Genomic DNA, 23,703 nt, shown 5'->3' with positions numbered 1-23,703 from the left:
TTTACTGCTAAAGTAAATCGGCATAGGAATACCATCAGCAACTTCCTTAAAAATCCAGAAGCATATGGTCAACTCAAATGAAGCGGCAGGCCAGCTAACATCGATAGCAGATGAACGAGAAATTCGTCGTTTTATGTCTTAAGGTCACCGATAGACAAATACATACATCAAATTTGTTCGAGGACGGAACACTTAAATATTGTTTGCGGAAGCCAGTACCAAGACTATTAGCACGCCACATTAAGGCTTGTTTGGCATTTGCCAGAAAATATAATATTGGACTAAGGAGTTCCGAAACGTTGTATTTTCGGACGAAAAAAAGTTCAACTTAGATGGTCCAGATAGTTGCCAGAAATATTGGCGGGACCTTAGGCAACCATGGCAAACGCGCCATAAGCGGAACTACAGTGGTGGGTCTTTGATGATTTGGGCCGTTTTCGGACATGGTTGAAAGTCTCCAATTTGTTTTATTCCGACAAGAACAAACGCAGAATTATGTGTTGAAATATTAGACGATGTTTTCATTGAGTTTGCGGGAAACATATACGGAGACGACAGGGTTTTCCAGCCAAACAACGCCTCAATCCATACGGCTCGTTTAACTAGGGCCTTCCTATCGGCAAGAAAAATTTCAGTTCTGGATTGGCCAGTACTAAGTCCCGATTTAAACAAAATTGAGGAGCTCTGGGAAATATTGCCGGCCCGTATTTATAAAAATGGTCGGCAGTTTGAGACAATCAAAGATCTGAAAGGTGCTTTAGTGGAAGAGTGGGATAAGATAGGTGATTTCACTCTTCAAAAATTGACAGACTCTATGCCTAAACGTATAAATGATGTCCTTTCTCAAAATGGAAAACATATTAATTATTAGAAAATCGAAAGTTATAGAAACGTTGAAAAAAAGTGCAAAGAAAGGCCAATACACATATACTTATTTCATATGAAGTTATTTTAATTTCTTTTTTAATTCAATAAGTTTAGTTAAGTTGTATTTTTATTGTATAATTTTTCATTCCAATTTTTCCTAAATATATATTAAAATTATTGGTTGAACCTTTCTCCTGCTTCTTTATAGTTTTTCATATGAAAATACCCTTGCGCGTATACTTATTTCTGTGAGGTATATGTAGTCCGCTGGGTGAATGACGCAAAAATATAACTCCTTCTAGTCTAAAGTCGGCTAGAAAATAACTTACCATCTTATATAACTACTTCGAGCGTGTTGTGCTTCGTCAAGCAAGTCAGGGAAATTATCACAAATTATTGCCTAATGGCAACGCTTTTCATGAGATAGTTTTGCCGGTATACCAGTATGGCTTTTGTCGAAGCTAGCACGTCGTCGAAAGTTTGCGCCACTAATACTGTTACTGCCTTGTTCTAGTAAGGGCACAACGAGCATCCCTGCATTCTTAATATACCTTCTAATTGGTTTTATTCTTAAGATAATTGGAATATGCAGAACGAGCGCTGCAGAACTGTACTTCCGCCCTGGAAAGGCAGGACCGCAGGCACATTCTTCCAAACTATTTTAGTTGCAAAAAGAGAAATATCAGCAGTTGTGTTACAAGAAGTCCATGAAAAGAAAGGTGCTGGTTAGTTTTAAAATTTTGGAACTTCTTTCAAATTATCAAAAGAGGAGTAGACTCAGTTTACAATATATTTTTTCTTTTAACTTCTCTCGTCCAGCGTCCGTCAAACATTTAGTTTGCATCTGTATTCAATCTCCTTTTATTCAGCTCTACTATGTGACGATAATACGAGGGGTGCCTTTTATATGTCGGGATTAGAGAACAAAAACAAATTTTAATCATCGAAAATCACTTTATTGTTTTTCAAAATATTCTCCATGAAGGTCTATACAATTTTGCATGCGTTTGAACCAATTGTCGAAGCACTTTTGCCACTCTGAATGAGGTACCTCCAAAACATGCATTCTGAATGCCGCAACCGCTTCTTCAGGTGTTGAAAAATGTTGACCACTTAGTTTGTTTTTTACGTACGGGAATAAAAAGAAGTCATTCGGTGCCAAGTCAGGATTATACGGCGGATGACCCATTAATTCGATGTTTTGGGTGCTCAAAAATGCAGTTGTTTGAGCCGAAAAGCTCGCATTGTCCTGGTGAAGAGTGATCCGTCTTTGGCGATTGTTTTTCCTAATTTCTTGGAAGACAACTGGCAAACAAATGGTTGTGTACGACTCAGAATTTACTGTTCAGCGCTGTTCTAGTGGTACGGTTGCGACATGTTCAGTTTTTCCGAAAAAACAGGCGACCATTTGCTTGGAAGTGCTTCGTGCGCGAACAACTTTTGTTGGATTTGGCTCATCTTGAAACACCCATACAGTCGACTGCTGTTTACTTTCGGGCTCATACGCGTAAATCCATGATTCATCACCTGTCACGATGTCATAGACGTGTTTCGAAGCCCCGCGATCGTATTTTTTGAGCATTTCCTTCAACCAATCGGCACGAGTCTGTTTTTGAGCGATTGACAAATTGTGTGGGATCCAACGCGAACAAATTTTTTTGACAGTCAAATGTTTATGCAATATTGAATGAATGCTGGTCCCACTAACGCCTAAGATTGTCTCAATCTCACGATAGGTCACATGACGATCTTGCAATATCAGTTCGCGCACAGCATCAATGGTTTTCGGAACAACAACTGATTTTTGACGACCTTCACGAAATTCGTCTTGAACCACGACCACGACTGAATTCACCATACCATCGATAAACACTGGTCCTTGATGGAGCTTTATCGCCAAAAAATGAATTAAGTTCATTCATGCAATGTTGCTGAGTTAATCCACGTCGAAAGTTGTAAAAAATAATCGCACGAAAATGTGTGTTCACGATTTAATTCCATTTTTGGACCGAGATGAGTCTTTTAAGTTACTGTAAACAACACAAATAGCGCTGGTATTTCAAAACGTTCTGAGTACGTAAAAGCCAAAAAATGTCAAACTTTGCGATACAGCTGTCAGTTGCCAGATTGCAACACCAGGGTTGCGAAATCCTAAAAATATAAATAAAATAAATAAAAGGCACCCCTCGTATTCTGCCAACAAGCCTTACAAAAGTGTTAAGTAATTTTCACCTCCAACTGTTCAATGCAGTACTTCAACGCTTGCTTAAGTGCACTCTAAAAAGGTGTTTAACAGCCTGAAGAACTATGTTTGCAACAATGAATACATTGCACTATTTTCAGAGCGGAGTGTTAGAGTACTATTTCCACTCACTTTGGTTATTCTTCTTTTAACAAAAGCTAAGTATTCCTTGCGTATACGTGTGGACATATTTTTCCTTAAAGCGACTTGTTAAAAACTTAAATGAGCTAGGGTTTTCTAAGTTACATATATCCAAAGCAAAGAAACTTTGAAAGCCTCACTCACACAAATATATAAATGTTTGGGTGTAAGTAAAAAACCAAATAAGAAAATACATGAAACAAGGGCGATTGAAACAAACGCTGAAAAGTAACATTGCTGCAATAATTTCTTTTTGTTTTGTATAAAAAACCAAAGTACTAATGCCACCAAAACTGGAATGAGACTATTGCGTCCCCTTGCATTTTCTTCTTATCAACGTTTATTTAGATGTAGAGTTTTTCTAGACCCTTTTTTCTATAGATATTCTTTTCTTAGCGTCAGATTTTTATGTTTGCTGCCTTCTCTGTGTTTCTTTCTATCCCCACCTCAAGTACGTATTATTGCTAAATCTCTGCCTATTTTATTTTTAAATGTAAGCCCATAAAAACAATCGAACACAAACAGTTATATTGGTTGGCAAGGGAGGGGCAAACAATGGCAATCCTTAGGAGAAGAGGACTTAAATCGCGTACATACGCATACACATACCCATATGTGTGGGCATGTGTATGCCAAGCACTAAGGGAGTAGTAGAGTAGTAGGCACACAGAGGTAGGATTTGCAGGTTGTCTATGTGGGTGTAAAAATGTATGGATTCGTCTTGTGAATGGATGGGAGAGGGCGTATGTGATAAGCCGTTTGCTATATTGAAAGACATAAAATCATTCACTTAAAAAATCTAAGTGTATACATGGGTATGTGTGCATTTGAAGGTATTTTAAGGGAAGACCAAAATAAAGATATTATGTGGAGTGTTCGCTGCATGGAGTCAATTTTGCATTTTAAAGTGTTTGTGTTGTTATATGGCTTGAAGAAATTTCTACAGATAAAATAAAAATTTAGACACTGAAATGTATCATTTACAATAGTCACGTTTAAGTTACATTTTTTTCTTAAAAAAGTGCTTTTATTCGTCAACTACTTAGCAACTTGTTAATAAAACAAGAGTTCGCCTTTGCACTGAAGTATTTTCGATAAAGAAAATAGTTGTGAGGAAACTAAATAGAAGTAATAAAAAATGAGCAAAAGAAAAAAGCTATGTACGAAAAATATAAAAATGGAAAACTAAATAAATATTAAATTTGCTTGGTAAATGCGTTTCATATGCGATTTATTGGCGCGTTATATCCATATAGGTATGAATACTTGAAAGCACTAATCTCACCAAGTTTTCAGCAGCTTTAAGCAAACCTTCTTATGGTCGCTTCAGTTCACCTGATTCGTTACAAAAATGTTCACTTAAATGAGAAGAGCCGAAAAAATACTATTAAATTCGTGTTCATTAGTCGCGTTTAAGTGACCGAATTTTGGTAAACCGTAGCGAACGACCACCGTATCTCGTTTGTGTATGTAATTAGTTTGGTGTATACGGTCAATTATAAATAACTATAATTTGGCCTAAAGCCGGCTAAGCACACAATATGTTTTTACATATACATTTTTAGGCAACCCTATAGCTAACGAAATAACTTAACAAGTAGTGCATTAGTCTGCAAGTACTGTGCATTCTTAGTGATTTTGCTGACTAGCATCAAAAGGCAAACTGTGCAATTAAGGGGTTACATGGGTTTCGTTGGTTTCGTTGGTTCAAAAAATCGATTTATTTTTTTTGGCTTATTAATTTCTACAACATCTCAGGAATATTATCCTAAATTTTTAAGACAATCCGAATAAAAGTTTCGGAGATACAGCCTTGGGAAGGTGTGCGCTGCGAGCCACTTTTATTGTTACTCAAACTTTAAACGCGTTTTTCTCGGAACCATGTTTTCAAAGTCGGTTGTCAAATGTTCTCGAAAACTACTCAACCGATAGTGATGAAATTTTACACAGGTGTTTTAAATACAATTAACTCGTGCTTGAACGACGGATTTTGTTTTTTTTCAATTACAACTATTTAAAAAAAACAAAATTTCAAGCAAATTTTATCGAAATTTTCATTTTTTTGCAAAAATGTCTGCCAAAATTCCAATTTTTACTTTTTTTTCTTTCTTTCGTTCAAGCACGAGCTTATGGTCTTAACTTAAACACTTATTTTTGTTTTTTCATTTTTGATGAGCCTGTCAGGAGTTATGCTGACAACGCGGACGCACCTTTTTTTCGAGGAGTCACCGGAAACGACGTCACAATGGAGGAGTTTTAATTTTTTTTTTTGAAAATTTCAGAAATTATTCTTTAAATATGTATTTGTATGTAATGAAGACAGAAAAAAGTTTCAATTAAATAAATAATTTTTTACATAGAAAAAAATATTTTGAAAATAGTCCTTTTTTGTCCCACGAAACCCATGTAACCCCTTAATTGTAATTAGGTATAATTACAACTACAATTCCAGTTACAACTGCAACTACATTTAGAATTATAATTACAATTACAATTCCAATTACAAGTGCATCTACATTTACAATTACACATAATTATAATTTATAATTACATTTATACTACATTACCATTATAAATACTGTTACGATCCCAACAACAGTTACAATTACGATTATAATTAGAATATTATTATAAATATAATTACAAGTAAAATAATAATTACATAACTTTCTAATTACATTTAGTTCAATTACAATTCCTCATAACAATTACAATTATAATTACAAATCCGATCTGTATTTCAATTATAATTACAATTATAGTCACAATCATAATTATAACTGCATTTACATTTACACTTACATATAATTACAATTATAATTAACATTACAGCTACAATCACAAAAACAGTTACAATTACTATTGCAATTAGAGTACTATTATAGATATAATTAGAATTACATTTATAATTACAGTCGAACTTCCATATAGTGAATTCGCACGGGACCTGAAAATCACTTCACTATATAGAAACTTCATTATAAAGAAACATTGATTTTTTATGTAATTTTATTTAAAATAATCAGTGAGTTTGGTTTGAATTACAGTCTTCCATTTTTCATTTTCAATAAAAGCTTCCAAATCATGTAGAGAGTTGAAAACATTAATCGGCACGTCATTCCTCATTTCCACAAAGGCTCTAATTACGCTAATGGATGAAGCAGCTTGTATCAACGTAGGTAATGCCTCCTCAGTTTCTGCCAATTCTTCAACGGTCAAATCGTGTTCATCGTTATCTGAAATAATATTTACATATTAAATTTTTGTTTGACTATAAAAAGATAAATGCTTACCAGGTTCAGCTGGAACTCCGCGACTTTCAAAAATGCTGTTGAGAATATCTTCTTCGGATGGTTTGTCCCAAGTCTGCACACCATTATCAACATTTACGTAGTCATCAAACGATACTTCGATATTTGCTACTTTTTTAAATGAAGACTGTAAAGCGGCCTAATCCGATATTAAAAGAAGGTCCTCTTCATCCCAATGCTCAAATGGAATCTGCATAACATCTTTTGAAAATCCAGCCTTTTTAAAACAGTTGGCAACTGTTTCCGGTTTAACATAGACATTCCATATATTGCTAAGATTTCGAACTGCTTGCAGCAAGTCTATGGCCATAACAGAATTTCCCTCATCCACTTGAGTCAATATATTCGTTAAAATTCGTTTTCTGTAATGTTGTTTCATGTTGTAGATAATGCCTTGGTCCATTGGTTGCAGTAACGAAGTCATGTTGGGAGGAAAATAAGCGAGATGAATGTTTCTCAACTTGTCTCTTACATCTTTAGGGTGGGCAGTGCAGTTATCAACAAAAAACAACACCTTTCTGTTTTGATCACACAATTTTTTGTCGAGTTTTACAATCCATTTCGTAAAAATCTCACTGGTCATCCATGCTTTTTTGTTAAACTCATAATCGACACCTAAAGATTTCATTCCCTTGAAGTACCTCGGATTTTTGGCCTTTCCGATTACCAGCAATTTTAGCTTTTCTGATCCAGTCATATTGCTTCCCACCAGGACAGTTATTCTCTCCTTGCTTTGCTTCCCACCAAAGCATTTTTCATTTTTGAATGCCAGTGTTTTAGTTAGCAAGCATTTGAAAAACAAAGCAGTCTCGTCGGCATTAAAAATGTCGTTAATGTTGTAATTTTCAATTAATTTCGGTAAGACGTTCGTCACCCATTCATCACGGTTTTCTATGTTGGTGTCAGCACTTTCCCCACATAATGTCTTTTGAATAACGCCATGCCGACTTTTGAACTTGTCTAACCAACCTGTACTTGCCTCAAATTCGTGGTGTCCTAGTGCTTCCGCAAAATCTTTGGCCTTTTGCTTCAATAATGGTCCAGATAAAGGGAGATTCTTACCACGTGCAACGAGTAACCATTTCAGCATTGCTTCGTCAATATCCTCAAAATGACAAGGTCGAAGTCTTTTGCGTTTGGTATTTACTGCCACATCCTCCGCATTTTTTAAAATCACTTCCTTATTTTTTAAAATATTTGATAAAGTGCTGGGAAGAACTCCGAATTCATTGGCAATATCTTTTTTTTTTCTTTCCTTCATTAACTTTGTTAATCATTAATAACTTTTTTTCAAGCGAAATGCTGCTTCGATGCATCATTTTAACTTCAATCACGGAATAAAACTGTAATAGCTCAGCTCTTTCTGTTTTAATTTCCACATCTAACTGTAATTTTTTGCAACAGAAAACTTTTGAAAAAATTCACTATATGAAGACAAAAACTTAGGACGCTTGAATTTCCAGCTGTAAAATTTGTTCATTATATAGAAAACTTCACTATATAGAAATTCATTATAAGGAGACAAAAATACACCGAAAGTAGAACGAAAAAGCAGTGTCTTCGAAACCAGTTCATTATAAGGAGAGCTTCATTATATGGAAGTTCACTGTAGAGAAGTTCGACTGTATAATTAAAATTACAATTACAACTACATAATTGCATTACAAGTAGAATAATAATCAAAATTATAATATAATTACATGTTTAATTACAATTATAATTACCTTTACATTACATAATGCGCAATTACGTTTACATTTACAACTATAATTACAATTATAATGACATTTAAAATCTCAATTACAACTGCGATTATAAATACTATACCTATTGCAACAATATTTTCATCTACAGTTAAAATTACAAATGTAATTACCATTACAATTACTAATTATAATTAATTTTCACAATTTTTTACAGCTTGATTTTATTGTATTTATTTACTTATACTTAAATACTTACAAAATGTGAAAAAAGAAGTTTGAAGTCACCCTCGTACCACCATTCTGACGCTACCCTTCTGTGAGCGTGTGTAACGCTCATTATATTTTAATTAATTTTCGCCCCACTAACTAACTGTAGGTCATTTATATGGTTAGGCCATTTTTAGGTTGCATACTTGGGACTAAATCTGTTGTTGTTTTTTATGAAAAAGTGTAAGTCGTTGTGTCCTTACAAACACATGTACATAGTACACATATGGGGTCCACTTCATGCGTTATTACACCGCTCAGCAGGTGGTTAAATGCTGCTTTGCTTTTCAGACTGGCTTCTACTACTTCAGTTGTTACTTTCATATCAGCCGCATTGTTGCGCATAATTTTTCCATTTCTCCTTATCGTGATGAACATTTTATTTATTTTTATACTATTCAAATTTATTAGTCTACTTAAAGTGATATACGGGCATGCACTTTAAGGTCATACAAGTTATTTATTTGGCCATTCAAAATATAGTATTTTGCTATTTGGTGGCAAAAATTTTAAAATTTAATATAAGTGATTTTTAGACTCAGTTTCTTGTTACCTAACTTATATACTCATGAATTCTTCTTCTTTGTAATCCAAGTTTTTTCCTTATTTTATACTTTAACATTCATACGAGTATCTATTTGAAGAGGCTTTTCTATTAGCGTACGGATCTGCTTTTTTGCATAAATATAATATGTATGTATATTTATTTCTGGAACTATTTAAAAGTGATTTTTCTCCTCGTCACGTACCCTTCCTATCCATTATTCTTTGTGTACGTGCATGCGCTAATAATTTCCCTCACAACAAATACACGGAAGCCATATTCCTCGCGTGCCAATGAGTCGCTGACGGCAGTATTTGCGCTCCATTTAGAAAGGCGAATTAGAAATAAATGGCTTTACGCATGCTTTTTCACAAACACATAGGTTGTATAATTGTACAATAGGGTATGCCTTAAATGGACAATATTTTGGTTTATGCCAGACATTGAGGACTTACTTACTCTCTTCATATATGCTTTTTACCATCATTTCTACTCTGAAAACAGATGTGAAGTTTCTCTGTAGGAGATTTCCTTTTTCCTTGTGTATTAAAGACGGATTGATCTCATAAATATCGGCATCATAATGCATGAAAAATACCTAAAAAGGAATATTACCTATGAGCATTATTTGCAACCAGTTACCTGAAGCAATGTAAAACATCTGAGAACAATCCACAAACCCTTACGGAGAGAAGGCTTGGCCAGAAAACATTTGACCTGGACATAGCAGAATGTCGATCGCGACTGGACCAAATTGAAATATACATATATTCATTACCACAAAAAATCATAAAAGAGCTTAAATAAAAGAAAAAAGAGTCAGACTGCTCCCAAAAAGCTGTGAAACATTCGAACGAGGTCCATTTGTATGGTTTCTTCCCTGCCGAAAAATTCGGAAACTTGTTAGTTCCACAAAGCATTGAAAATTGCATTAAGGGTGGTAAAACTTGAAGAAAAAATTTGAGAAACAGTCGGCAACAAATTCTTACTTTGAAACACGTTGCGATACATCCTAATATATGAATATATGTACATATATGTGAATATGTTTAAGGTCTTAACTTACACTTTCCCTCCTTTTTTCATTTAGTGTAGGGCATATATATAATATCTACATTCGTTATATTCTACTTATTATCCGCTTATTATCGCAGGTGCTACCTTTTAACAGAAAACAGGAGTTCACACTTTTACTAAGGACTTTCATATATTTTTGAGTTTGTGTGTTTGTTACATTGGAAAAGTCAATAAACTTCAAAAGTTCTGGCTGACTAAATCGATAATCTAGATTAAAACATTTTACGGAAACTGTTAAAATAATACTGAGTTGGTTCATTTAAAAAACACGTTTTTGGACATAGAAAAATCAAGCCTAATAGAATTTGAAATCTCGTTTACTTCTCAAAGTAAGTGCGCTACTGGGGTGTATACTAGTGCTCGTATAATTACATAAGTCATTTTATCCTTTTAGATACAATATTCACAATATTTTTCATGGTAAACTTTTTTCTTTAGATTTTATAAAAAAAATATTTCATTGTATAAGAAAAACTTTATAAAAGGGTTTTCAATTGGCGCGGGTCGATTTTGGCGCCCTGTGGCTGCCATTTTGTTTTGGTGACATCTGTCAAATTTTTTGTATATTATTCAGTTGTTTATGCCAAATCATCATGGCAAGTTACACGATTGAACAGCACGTTCAAATGATAAAATTTTATTATCAAAATGAGTGTTCATTAACGCAAACGTTGCGCGCATTGCGCCCATTTTTCGGTAGACGTGGTGGCCCTCAAAGTCGACTCTTCAACGTTTGGTGACCAAATTTGAGACGACCGGCCAACACCCGTACGTTCAAGGAACGCAAGATCAGCCGAGAACATTGCCGCGGTCCGTGAAAGTGTACAGCAGACCCGAGGCAGTCTATTCCTCGTCGTGCACAAGAACTTGGTCTTTCGCAGACTTCAACTTGGCGAATTTTGCGTCGGGACTTGGGCCTACACCTGTACAAGATCCAACTGACCCAGGAGCTCAAAGTTGATGACCATAGACAACGCTGTTTGTTCGCTGACTGGACTTCGAATCGTTTGGAAGAGAACCCCAGTTTTGGGCGAAAAATCATCTTTAGTGACGAGGTGCATTTTTGGATGAATGGCTGTATTAACAAACATAATTGCCGTATATGGCACGACACCAATCCACACGAGGTTCACCAGGTGATAATGCATCCTCAAAAAGTTACCGTTTGGTGTGGATTTTGGGCCGGCGGCGTCATTGGTCCGTACTTTTTTGAAAACGACGTTGGTGAGGCGGTCATCGTCAACAGCGAGCGCTACACAACGATGACAACCAATTTCTTAAGGCCCATATTGGCCCATATGGACCTAGACGACATGTGGTTCCAGCAGGACAGCGCTACGTGCCACACTGCAAACGCCACGATTGACGATTTCAACATCTACCCGCCCTTATTGAAAAACCCTTTAAATTAAAGTTCCAAACTGTGTACGATATTCACCGAAATTTTGCATATTCCAGGAAATGTTTACTCTTTAATGAGAATCTTTAGAAAATTTTTGGGTATGAAGTACCGGGCATGCACAATTCGTATAAAAGGAAACTTCAAATGAAGAGTCCTGGAGTCCAAATATTACGCAATATTGTCATTTATCACGCCCAAAAAATTTAAGTTCACTAAGGACATATTTAATGAAGATCTTTTGAATATGCGTGATTATATCAATGGGAAATTTGTGATCAGGTCTCCAAATAAATGCAGCATATTCAAGTTCGGGGCGAACGAAAGATATGTGCATGCATTCAATGCATAAGGATATGAAAAGTTGGCATTATTTCGACGTAGAAAACCTAGAGTCGTATACGATTTGGATATGATAAGTTTATTGTGATTATTAAAATGAACTGCGAATCAAATATAACACCTAAGCTGTTCATTTCGCCAACCTTCTGCAGAGCAGTTCCCTATCGGCAGATTTATTAACTTTTGCAAATGGCTGCTCCACAAGCAATAGCACGCGTAAAGGTCAAAATAAAGATTTCCATTACTCAAAATTAATTTTTTTAATTAGTAAAAAAGTTATTCAAAAATAAAATTGCGATGATGATTATTTTGCGCTACCTTGTATAAGACGTACGTAATATGTTAGTGCTTTGAAGAATAATATTAAATGAAACACTTATTAATACTAAGTTACTGGCTAAAGTTACTGCCCCAAGAATATAATTTATTATGAAGCCACAGGTATCTTCTGAATTTTTTACAGTCGAAACACTTTCAGATCATCTGCATAGAGCAAAAAACTTGAAAACGAGAAACGAGAATAAATATATTATTGATAAAAAGAACAAACATCTCCTTTGCATTTCATGCAGCTAATTCCCCCTTTTGCGCTGGAATGAGGTAACTATTAATTTTCTAAGGAATTATCGGTAAAAAATTGTGATTGAATTTTCGTTAAAAAAGGCAAATAATTTTGGTATCCTATTTCACTATATTCATGCGATTTAATTTCCTGCGACTATAGAACTAGAAAAGCAAACCACCTTTCTAAACAGCATCCATCGTAAATGTGATGATCTCAAAGACGAACAAATTAATAAAAAAAAAGTTTGTAACCCGGCGGCCGCCGTAGCAGAAAGAGTTGGTACGTGACTACCAATCGGAGTTCAGAGAGAACGTAGGTTCGAATCTCGGTGAAAGACCAAATTGAAGAAAAAGTTGTTTCTAATAGCGGTCACCCCTCTGCAGGCAATGGCAAACCTCGAAGTGTATTTCTGCCATGAAAAAGCTCCTCATAAAAAATATCTGCTCTTCGGAGTTGGCTTGAAACTGTAGATCCGTCCATTTGTGGTACATCTTCAAGACGCACACCATAAATAGGAGGAGGAGCTCGGCCAAACACCCAAAAAAGGGTGTACGTGCCAATTATAAACATATATATGTAACAAAATATACATTAGTTGTTTTGGTTTTGTAGGTGGCGCAAAATTAATCCCCTTACCGTAAAATTTATAAGTTTAAGCTAGACGGCTAGAGTACAACTCAAAATAGAGATTTCTATCACTCAAAATCATTTTTTTTATTTAACAAAAGTTATTCCAAAACACGATTGCTATGATAACTATTGTAGAAATGCAAATGCACGAAGAAAATACGAAACATCATCAGAATAAAAAATTATAAGAATTCAAAGAAAATTTTGAATGACTTGAAACTTGCACTTAGTTATACTAAAATTTAAAACTGCGCACCTGAGTGAAACTTCTTAGGCGTCGATGGTCGAGCGAGAATGGAGAGTAAAATTTCAAGGCCATGCAACGTTTTGGGCATTTTCGTTCCGCGGGAGAGGAAAAAGATATAACGTAGAGAAAAAGGAGAGAGAGAGAGATATATAGTATATCTTAGATACACTTTAGGCTATTTTTCCGGAGTTTTTCCTTGTCGATGCTAATTTCTAGTGAGAAATAACATTTAGCTACTTTTTGGCGCTTGTTTGTTGGTGCAAACTTGTAGAAAATATATTTTTGGTGCCTACATTTGGCGTTATATTTCCTTGGTGCCTACTGTTTGGGGCTTTTTTGGGTCTAAGTTTTTGTGGCGTTTTTTTTTGGTGCCTACTTTTTTGGCGCTCATTTCCGTTTCCTGGCTAGTGCTTGGGAGTACTATAAAGTGTTATCCATTCCGGCGTCGAATTTATTGGTATTGCCTTGTTGTAATTTGTGCCGTTACTGCAGTCCTGGAATCGCTGCGTTTGTGCGGGTGATAAACGCTCGGAGTAGCGCCACGGTTTGTGTCCGCCGTTTACCTACACCAGTCGACCCTTCTCCGTTTTTTGTAAATTTTGTCTATTTGTATTCTCTGCAAATGTTGTGAATTTATTTAGATATTTATTCTTTCTCTTTCTCATTCTCTCTCGGGTCTCCCCTCTTTCTTTGTCTGCCTGGAAAGTTTCACTTCTGTTAAGTGTACTACGCTACACGCACTTTTTTTTAAACTCTAATTAAAAATTTTGATATTTTGGTAAAAATTTGTCGCATTTTTATAAATCTTGCACAATCATCGAGACTTAGAATATCAAAGATTTAGTTATAGACTTAATTAAATTATATTTTTATAAAAAAAACTTGTCAATGTGGTGCCCTTGTAATAATTTCAGAGTACACATTTTAATAATTACACATATTGTACTTTTTATTTTATTTTTTTTCATCGTTTTGAATTTTTAATTGGTAGCGTCATGTAAACAGATACAATAAAATTACATTTAAAGGTCGATGAAGTATTGTTTTAGTGAATCAATGAAGCATGCAATCTCAGTAATAGATAAATTAGGCATACTTATATTGAGCTCTTTATAAAAATTGAGTTCGAAAACCTATAAAAAATTCAGATATAAATCAATTTTTTATTCAGGTTCTTGTTCTAAGCACCGCTCACGACGTGAGTTGTAACTGAAATGCCTTTTTAAACTGAGTAACGTAAATAAAATAATGTCTTAAGCGAAAATGCGTTATTTCGCAGTTGCGTTGGTTTTCTTGATCAGTTTTGTGAGTGTAAGTAAAATTTAAAAAATATTAATAATTTTCGCAACCATTATTGATTTAGTTTGTTGCAGGTAGATTCACTTATTCGTTTCACTAAACTTCTTTGCAAGAGTACACATACCATAACAGTCTATGAAAAATGCCTCATTCAGAGAGTGGGGACTACATCTACAATAACTATTCAACAAAAGATATTGGAGCCTATTTATAGTGTATATGTACGTATGGGTAGTGATATATATATACATATAGTGGTACTAAGTAGAGAGAGTTCAATCAGAAAAAAACTAATTAAGAAATAAAATCAAGACGCTCACCACAAATAGGAGGACGAGCTCGGTAAAATACCCAAAAACGGCGTAAGCGCCAAATATGTATATGTGCGAGTATGTATACATATATATAATATACAAATATTTTCTTAAACAGTGATATTTCAAAAAAAAGAAGCTTATTTTAGACTAATTGGAGGCTTCTGAACATCGTATGTAAACAAAGTTTTCAATAATCAATATGATTTTTGGAGCACCTTCAAACTTACATTTACATATTAATATTAAATGGGTTATACAACTGCGTACAAAGACAATTTTTAAAATTATTTATTGAAAAGTTGAAAGTTTTGGAAGAAATTTAAAATTTTTGTGAATTTTCTACAAAATATGTTAAATTTTTTGTTATATAGTGAACTATATTTTTTATAAAAATTTACGAAGAGAATTTTGCTTGAAAAAATTGCGAACATTGCAAAAATATAAAGTGGCTTAATTATGTGAGCACAAGTGCAGGCGAAAAATCTGTTTTCTAGAACTTTACGTAGTTATTTCCAAAAAACTCCAGAAAAGCGAAAGAAAGTATCAGTTGAAAATCTGCAAATACTAATTAATTGTTTCCTCTCTCCGATTGCAGAATGGATGTGACAAAAATTTAAATTTGTCGCTTTAATTCGTCACAACCTTTACATTTTCTGTTTCATGTAGGCGCTTAAGGATCGAAATGAAATTGTTTTGTCGTTGTCATTTTAACATTTTCAATTTCTTTACAAAGTTTTAAACCAAAAAGAGGAATGCAATTAAAAAATTTTTTGAAGAATTTTTTTTTTATTTTTTCTTGAAATTTTTTTATTTATTGACTTTAAACGCCTCCAAAAATACTATTACGATTGACACAAGAGGCCATACGAAGAGGTGGTTATGCGAACGATGCTCATAAAAGGTTGGCTTACTGGCTTTTCTGAAGTGTTTTTGTTTTTTGCAATGACTGTTTAAAGATCTAGGAGAATGATTCCATATGCCCACGCAAGTGGGGAAAGTTACTAATCGCCATTCACTTGGAAGTGACCAGGGCGAATCGTCTACTTATGATTCAAGCAGCTAAAAAACTTCTGGGATTAGCCCAAGTGCCCTTTGGATAGCTTCCTAACACCCGTTCGGGAGTGAGTCAACATGAGAAGATGAAAATATGTGCAAAGCCTCGGATGAGAACTTTCTATAAATCCAGCGTAGTGCTGCTTTTACTAAATAGGCATAAACCAAGTGCTACTTTTACTAAGTAGGCAAATGAGTAGTAAAGGCCTCTCTTGATGAACAAAACTAACACTTACAAGGTTCTCATCATGCCTGTTCTAATGTATGGCGCAGAAACGTGGACGATGACAACATCCGATGAAGCGACGCTTCCAGTGTTTGAGAGAAAGATTCTGCGCAAGATTTTTGTGATCTTTGCACGCTGGCAATGGCGAATATCGCAGGCGATGGAACGATGAGCTGAATGAGCTTTACGACGACATAGACATAGCGCAGCGAATAAAGATCCAGCGGCTACGTTGGCTGGGTCATGTCGTCCGAATGGATACAAACGCTCCGGCTCTGAAAGTATTTGATGCCATACCAGCTGGTGGTAGCAGAGGAAAGATCAGGTGGAGAAGGACTGGACTTCACTTGGTGTGTCCAACTGGGCGGGTAGCACGAGAAAGAAACGACTGGCGCGCTTTGTTAAACTCGTCCAAAATCGCGTAAGTGGTTATCGCGCCAATTAAGAAGAAGAACAAGTTTAGAGATCTAAAAAACAAATTTTTGGCTTATATCTTGTAAACGCTTCTTTGGAAAATTTAATCAAATTCAATTTCGTGGTTAGCGGTTTCAAGTTAGTCTAAAAGACTTTTTTGACGAAGTTTGTTTTTTGTGTAATGACAAAGTGTTTTCAATGTAAAAATTTCAAGCAAATCAAAGGAAAACTGAGGGAGTTATAAAACTTTAACGGAAATAATTTAGCGAGGGAAGTTAGGGAAACTGGGAACCTGTGCGGCTGTAAGCCCTTTTGGCAGACTTTTTTTCCAAAGCTGGATCTTTTTTTACATTTTTCTGAAGTTTAATACTTCCTTAAGTTTGATTTTAAAATTTCAAGTAAATCAGAGGAAAACTGAGGGAGATATACAACTTTGACTCAAGGAATTTAGCAAGGACAACTTAGTGCTAGTCAGGCTTTAAGCTCATTTGACCGATTTTTTTTTAACCAACCGATTTTTATGTTTTGTACATATTGGAAAAGGCTAAAGCTTTCTTTACTTTGTGTCGAAATTTCAAACATTCAGTGGAAAATTTACCTTGGTATAGAATTTTAACTGATAGATTTTAGTGAGGGGAACTTGGAACTGGAAAGTTCTATATAACAATATATACAAATATACTATTTGAAATTCAATAATCTGGAAACCAAATTTTCAGGCCAACATTTCAATAATACAAACATCGAATCGTCTCAATCGTGTGCTGTACAAATTTGATAATATTGATGTTTGCGCTTTTATATTGAATCGACGTAATCCAGTGCTCAGATTACTTTATTCGCGTTTCGAAAAATTCACAAACCTCAATCACAGCTGTCCATTCAAAGTAAGTATTTGTGTAACTGTGGGCTTTTCACAAAACTAGTGGAGTCAAATGGAATATTTAAATTTTTGGTTTTTAATTGTTGCTGAAGCTTAGAAATTTCTTTTAAAAGTGACTTTGAAATATTCTAAAATTAAATAGTTTATTCTATTTAAAAAAAAAATTTAAATAGTACCGCCCACATGAAATAAAATTCTCGATTTTTGTCCGGCCGCTCGTTCCTTCGCCTATACGCCTATATAGGAGTGTGTTCATAACAAATAGCGACATAAACAGAGTTTAGACTATTTATTCATTTTTTTTTTAATAAAAATATAGTTCATACTACCTCAAAAACCATTTAGCTTTCCACAAACTTCTATCCAAATTTCAATCTTTTAGAAAAATTCCGAGTAGGCTGTTTTGTAGCCCATTCAGCTTGGATATAATATTGTGCAAGTTTAAAGTGACTTAAAATTCCCGTTGATTTTTGATAATTTGTTTGGTTGATGATGATTCACTTAATGAATGCTTGAAAATTTTTTTATATGGAAAAAATGCTTACAACTGTTAATAACAAAGAGAAAATTGTGTTAAGTCAACGCTATTTTTGAACAATTTGAAAGTTGCACTTTATTATATCAAAATTCGATGGGCTATACTATAAAACTGCATATTCGAAATTCTTCTAAAGATGCTGATTAAAAAGTGTGAAATTTTAATGAAAATGTGTTGAATTTTTTTTAATTTTGTGCGAAGTTTGTAACTGTAAGATATGTTCTTGTATATCGTTTTGATTCTAGTGTAAACTAAATTTTTATAAAATAAAAAAATTTACAAAAAATTAGAAAAAAAAAATTAGTAATAAATTTGCAACATGTCGCTCTGCTATTATTATGAACACAGATGTATTGAAAATATGATTCATTTCTACTCACTTACATATATTCGGTACGGGTAGAGAAAATAGGCTTGAATGGTTAATTTTTAACTCTAATTGAAGACTGAATAAACTCAACAACAGAGTTTCATTTCTCTGTTATTTTGCTCAATTTTGTATGAAAATCACTTTTGCTATTTGATTTTATTGGCAAATTTCAATTTCTATTTTATTTTTCAAGTTTCAACCCGAGTTAAAATTTCTATCGATGTAGAAAAATTTGTACATTCAACTTTCAAACTTTTTAAGTTAGGTTAGGTTAGGTTGAGTGGCTGGCATCCGACACACTTAGGCCTCAATAGTCCCATTGTGATACCACCACTGGTGCTCATCCTTTACACTCCTTTTAGTTCTCTGAAGCAATCTGTGGATTTAAGGAATTTCGTCAACCATATTTGTGAGACCTCTTCAATGCTGTCAAGAAAAGCGAATCCGAGCATGGAAAACCTTTCTCATGTACACAAGTTTTTTCTTCTTCATGATTTAGACAGTTTCGAAAAAGTCATTTGGTAGCATCAGTCTATTTGCCTGCCTTCCAATTATACAATAACTTGTTAGCACCTCTATCCCGCTTCTCATATCTTGTCCACTAAGTTTCAGTAGCGATTTTGTATGGCCATGGTTCCATTCTGGCCAGCTTACTTGGCAAAAGGGTGACCGTCACCAACGTGGATTAGCCGCATTGATAGATAGTCCATCTATAATAGTTTGCACGTAGCTAAGGGAATCAGTATTAGTGCATTATCTGGCTGAATGTTTAGTATTGTATCTTTCCTTACAAGCTCATCTGCTTTGGAAGTATCTATGTTCTATTTCTATGCCTGGCACCAAGATCAGGTATATTTTTAAAATAATGCACTTCAAACTGGTTACTTTAATCTAAAAACTTTTTTATTCATATGACTTTAATATGAATGAACGAATGAATATAAATGAGGTATGCACTTTGACTCCTCGGCCTTTTGCGCCCCCTACCCATCACTGTACCTCATATGTACAAACTGAGGACTCCCAAAAAACCTAAGATGGAGCTGTGTTTTGCTGAAGGTATGTGTCTTTCTTACGGTCAAGATATCTAGGCCAAACAATTTAAGATGAATGCTCGTTGTCAAGGTGACATTTCCCACTAAATACAAGGTAAAGTTCAAAATAAATAAGACTGGCGTCATAAAAATGTTTTTGATTGCGCCATATTTTTAAGGAGTTAGTGGAGATAGATATGATTGTCTATCTAGTGCTGGAGTTCATGAGTGGCTTACACGTTTCAGAGATGATTGTGAGGACATAAATGACAATGAACATACGGGCCGCCCAAAAACACTCGAAGTTGTTCGTGATTGAATAATTAACCGAAATCATCGTTCAGATTCACGGAATCGGAGTTAAATATCTCCAAAACATCGTTTTATCGCATTTTAATTGATCATTTGGGCTTACGAAAAGTCTATGCACGTTTCATTCCGCACAAGTTAACTAAGGACCAAAAATTGCTCATAATTCAACTAGCATAAAGACCTCATTAAAGAGGCGAGAAAAGATGAAAACTTCCTTGTAACTGAAGGATATTCCGGTCTATGACCCCTTTTGAAAAGCCTTTAGATCGCGTAAAACAGTGTATCGAGGCCAGAGGGGACTATTTTGAATAAATAAATTCGAAGTTATCAGAACAAAGCTTTTGTCGCTTCTATTTTAGCTCAATCTTGTTTACTTTGAACTTTACCTTGTAAATTCCTCTGCTTTTTTTAGTTTGTTCTATTCAGTTGTGAGTTACAGAGTGTTAATGGAAGTCAATAAGAAGAAAACTCTGTACATATTATTAAGTTTTTCTTTGATAAGGACAAAAATGTACAATGTTCCGATACTGCAACAATCAATTACATGCAATTTTGGTTTCGTCGTTCAAGCATTTTTGATGTTAAAAAAAATGTCAATAAAATCACAAAAACAATCGAAATAAACGTAAATGCTAGTAGTCATAGCATCGCCCAGAAGCTAAAGATCGACTACATAACAGTTTTAGACCATTTGCGCATAACTAATGGATTTCATTTTCCTCGAACTAATATTTAAAAAATATTTTTCTGAGTTTATATTTCTTTCTGTTTTGTGATCGTTAATAATCGAAACGTGTTTGTATTTTAACATTGTACCGCATATTTCTGAGTTTTCATTGCGAAAGGATTTTGTGCGCCTTTTCGATTGCCTGCTGAAAAAGCGCGTATTTGATAAAATTTATAATTATGTTAATTTATTCTTCATGATTTTTCCTGAATTTTTCAATGGAATTATCAAAAATTTGGGAACCAAATAAAAGCAAAAACATGTGATGAATATTTTCAATCACACAATAAAAATAATTTGAAATTTGTATGGAGCCATCCATATGCTAGTAGAAATCCATCTTAAAAATAATATATGTTAGTACTGGTGCTGAAATCTCTATGTACTGGCAGTTTTTAAAATCGCTCAAAAATTGCTCTTAGCTCATATAAAAGGTAAAGTTATGCTATTTTTTAAATAGATAAATACATTTACATATTTTTTAAATAATAAATATATACAATCAAATCCATTTCTATTCAAATCTCAAACACTACACTTCTTTACTTGTTTATCATATTTGTATTCTTTTCTTTTTAAAGGACTACATGATCGTTAATAACTTTTCTATCAACGATGTCGATGTAGCGCGAGTGCCTTATATATCTGGGGAGTATGGGCTGTTGACGTCTTGGAAACTATATTAAATGGCATTAATGCAGCGAAGGCTGATCTATATTTGATGTATAAGTGAAAAGGTTCCTTGAGATATTGTTCAAATAATCAAGTAATTGAAGTAGGGTTTGAAAATAAATAAATAAATAAAAATAAAATAGAAATACTAAAAATCGAAATATGTTAAGTATGTTTAGGGCACAAAAAATTAGATTACAGTCGAGTAACCGGTAGTGGTTGAGCTCCATACAGCGTGTGGTTTCCATGCAAGAAGCTCGCATTGAAGCCAAGCATTTTACAGGGTTTGAAAATGGCTTCAAGTTACAGAATGACTTGAGAATGAATGGGATTTAGGGAGTACATAATATTCGTCTTGCGGCATGAAGGTTAGATGGTTAAAAAGAGGTTGTCTGTAAAGTCGGTTTACTGACGATAGTTTAACGTGATAACGTCATAAGAAAATACTGATTGAATGGTTGCATTTTTCAAAAGAAAATTTTAATTTTATTTGTTTGATAGATATTTTGTATGGATATAGAGAATGAGTTAACATTAACATAACATAATATAACATAACACAACACAACACAACACAACACAACACAACACAACACAACACAACACAACACAACACAACACAACACAACACAACACAACACAACACAACACAACACAACACAACACAACACAACACAACACAACACAACACAACACAACACAACACAACACAACACAACACAACACAACACAACACAACACAACACAACACAACACAACACAACACAACACAACACAACACAACACAACACAACACAACACAACACATAACATAACATGTGTGTAAGTTTGGTTTAATTCGGTTCAAAGACACGGCGGGTCCACGTTTTGGCATATATTTCCAGACCCTAGTCATCAATAGGTATGAAAATTACCCCCTATTAAAGCACTTATCAACAGCTTTCATTTGATATCCATATTGTACAAACACATTCTAGGGTCCACGTTTTGGTCCCTATCTCGAGATCCTAGTCACGGAGCGGATGGAAAAACTCTGAACTAAATCATTCACCAACAGCTTCCATTTGATACCCATATCGTACATACACATCCGAAGGTTACCCGGGTCAACGTTTTGACCTATATCTCGAGACCCTATCTACCAATAGGTATTCAAACTATACGGAAATCATCTTCAATACCTACTTAACAATGTGTGTAAGTTTGGTTTAATTCGGTGCAAAGACACGGCGGGTCCACGTTTTGGCATATATTTCCAGACTCTAGTCATCAATAGGTATGAAAATTACCCCGTATTAAAGCACTTATCAATAGCTTTCATTTGATACCCATATTGTACATACACAACCAAAGGTTACCCGGGTCCACGTTTTGTTCTATATCTCGAGACCCCAGTCACGGAGCGGCATGAAAAATACTCTGTACTAAAGCATTCACCAACAGCTTCAATTTGATATCCATATTGTACAAACACATTCTAGGGTCCACGTTTTGGTCTCTATCTCGAGATCCTAGTCACGGAGCGGCATGAAAAATACTCTGGACTAAAACATTCGCCAACAGCTTCCATTTGATACCCATATTGTATATACACATCCGAAGGTTACCCTGGTCCACGTTTTGACCTATATCTCGAGCCCTATTTCCAAAATAAGATATAATCCATGTTACTCGTGGATGATGTAGCTTTCGAATGGTGAAAGAATTTTTAAAATCGGTCCAGTAGTTTTGAGCCTATTCATTACAAACAAACAAAGTTTTCCTCTTTATAATATTAGTATAGACAACATATCTTATAAGGTATATGGTAAATATTAAAATACATTTTTTCCTTCATATATAATAAAAAAATTAATAATTATAACATTAAAACAACAGGTATTATTAACAAACTTGGTTTTATTTTAAATTCTTCAAGTGAATCAAATTAATAATAATCAATAAGAAGGCATATGCAAATACAAATACGTGAATTTATATATGTACATATGCGCATATACATACATATATACGCTCACTTAAGTAGGAGAGAGCAAGATGTCGAACGTTGCCGTTCGTTTGCTTTGTTTGTTTTGTCGTTCGTTCCGCGCTTTCGCTTGCAGTTCATGCAATGCAATGAGCAAGGTAACTACATATGAGCAAGGTAACACTAATGAGCAAGGTAACACTAATGAGCAAGGTAACACTGCATTAGCTAGATCCCGAATGAAATGTTTACAAGCTCTACAATATGAGAGGTTAAAATGATGCTCGGGAGTAGAGCTTCAGAGCTCACTTAGGTTCGCAAAAGACGCAGGCTTATTATATTACAAGAAATCTCCTACAAGGAAACGTAAGGGTCAAGCTCCATTTGGTACCACTAGGGTCCAACCAGCCATGTCAACCTAACCTAACTTTACTACTTTTTAATTTACCTTACAACAGCGATATTTTCAATTCAATTGTGTTTTTTTGCCTTGTATTGCCTATTCAAACTTCGTGACTAACTTCCTTAGTCCAGGTTCGGTTTACCTACTTAAA

At 34.5% G+C, this 23,703-nt stretch overlaps 1 pseudogene; it reads left to right on the top strand.

The window, feature by feature from the left end:
• The first annotated feature begins 14,601 nt into the window (after positions 1–14,601).
• On the top strand, positions 14,602–21,244 carry LOC128867041 (uncharacterized; annotated as a pseudogene).
• Positions 21,245–23,703: the final 2,459 nt, after the last annotated feature.

This window comes from Anastrepha ludens, chromosome 6 (assembly GCF_028408465.1).
Source record: "Anastrepha ludens isolate Willacy chromosome 6, idAnaLude1.1, whole genome shotgun sequence".
Taxonomy (NCBI): domain Eukaryota; kingdom Metazoa; phylum Arthropoda; class Insecta; order Diptera; family Tephritidae; genus Anastrepha; species Anastrepha ludens.
Note: the sequence above shows the minus strand (reverse complement) of the source record. Positions and strands in the feature narration are given on the sequence as shown.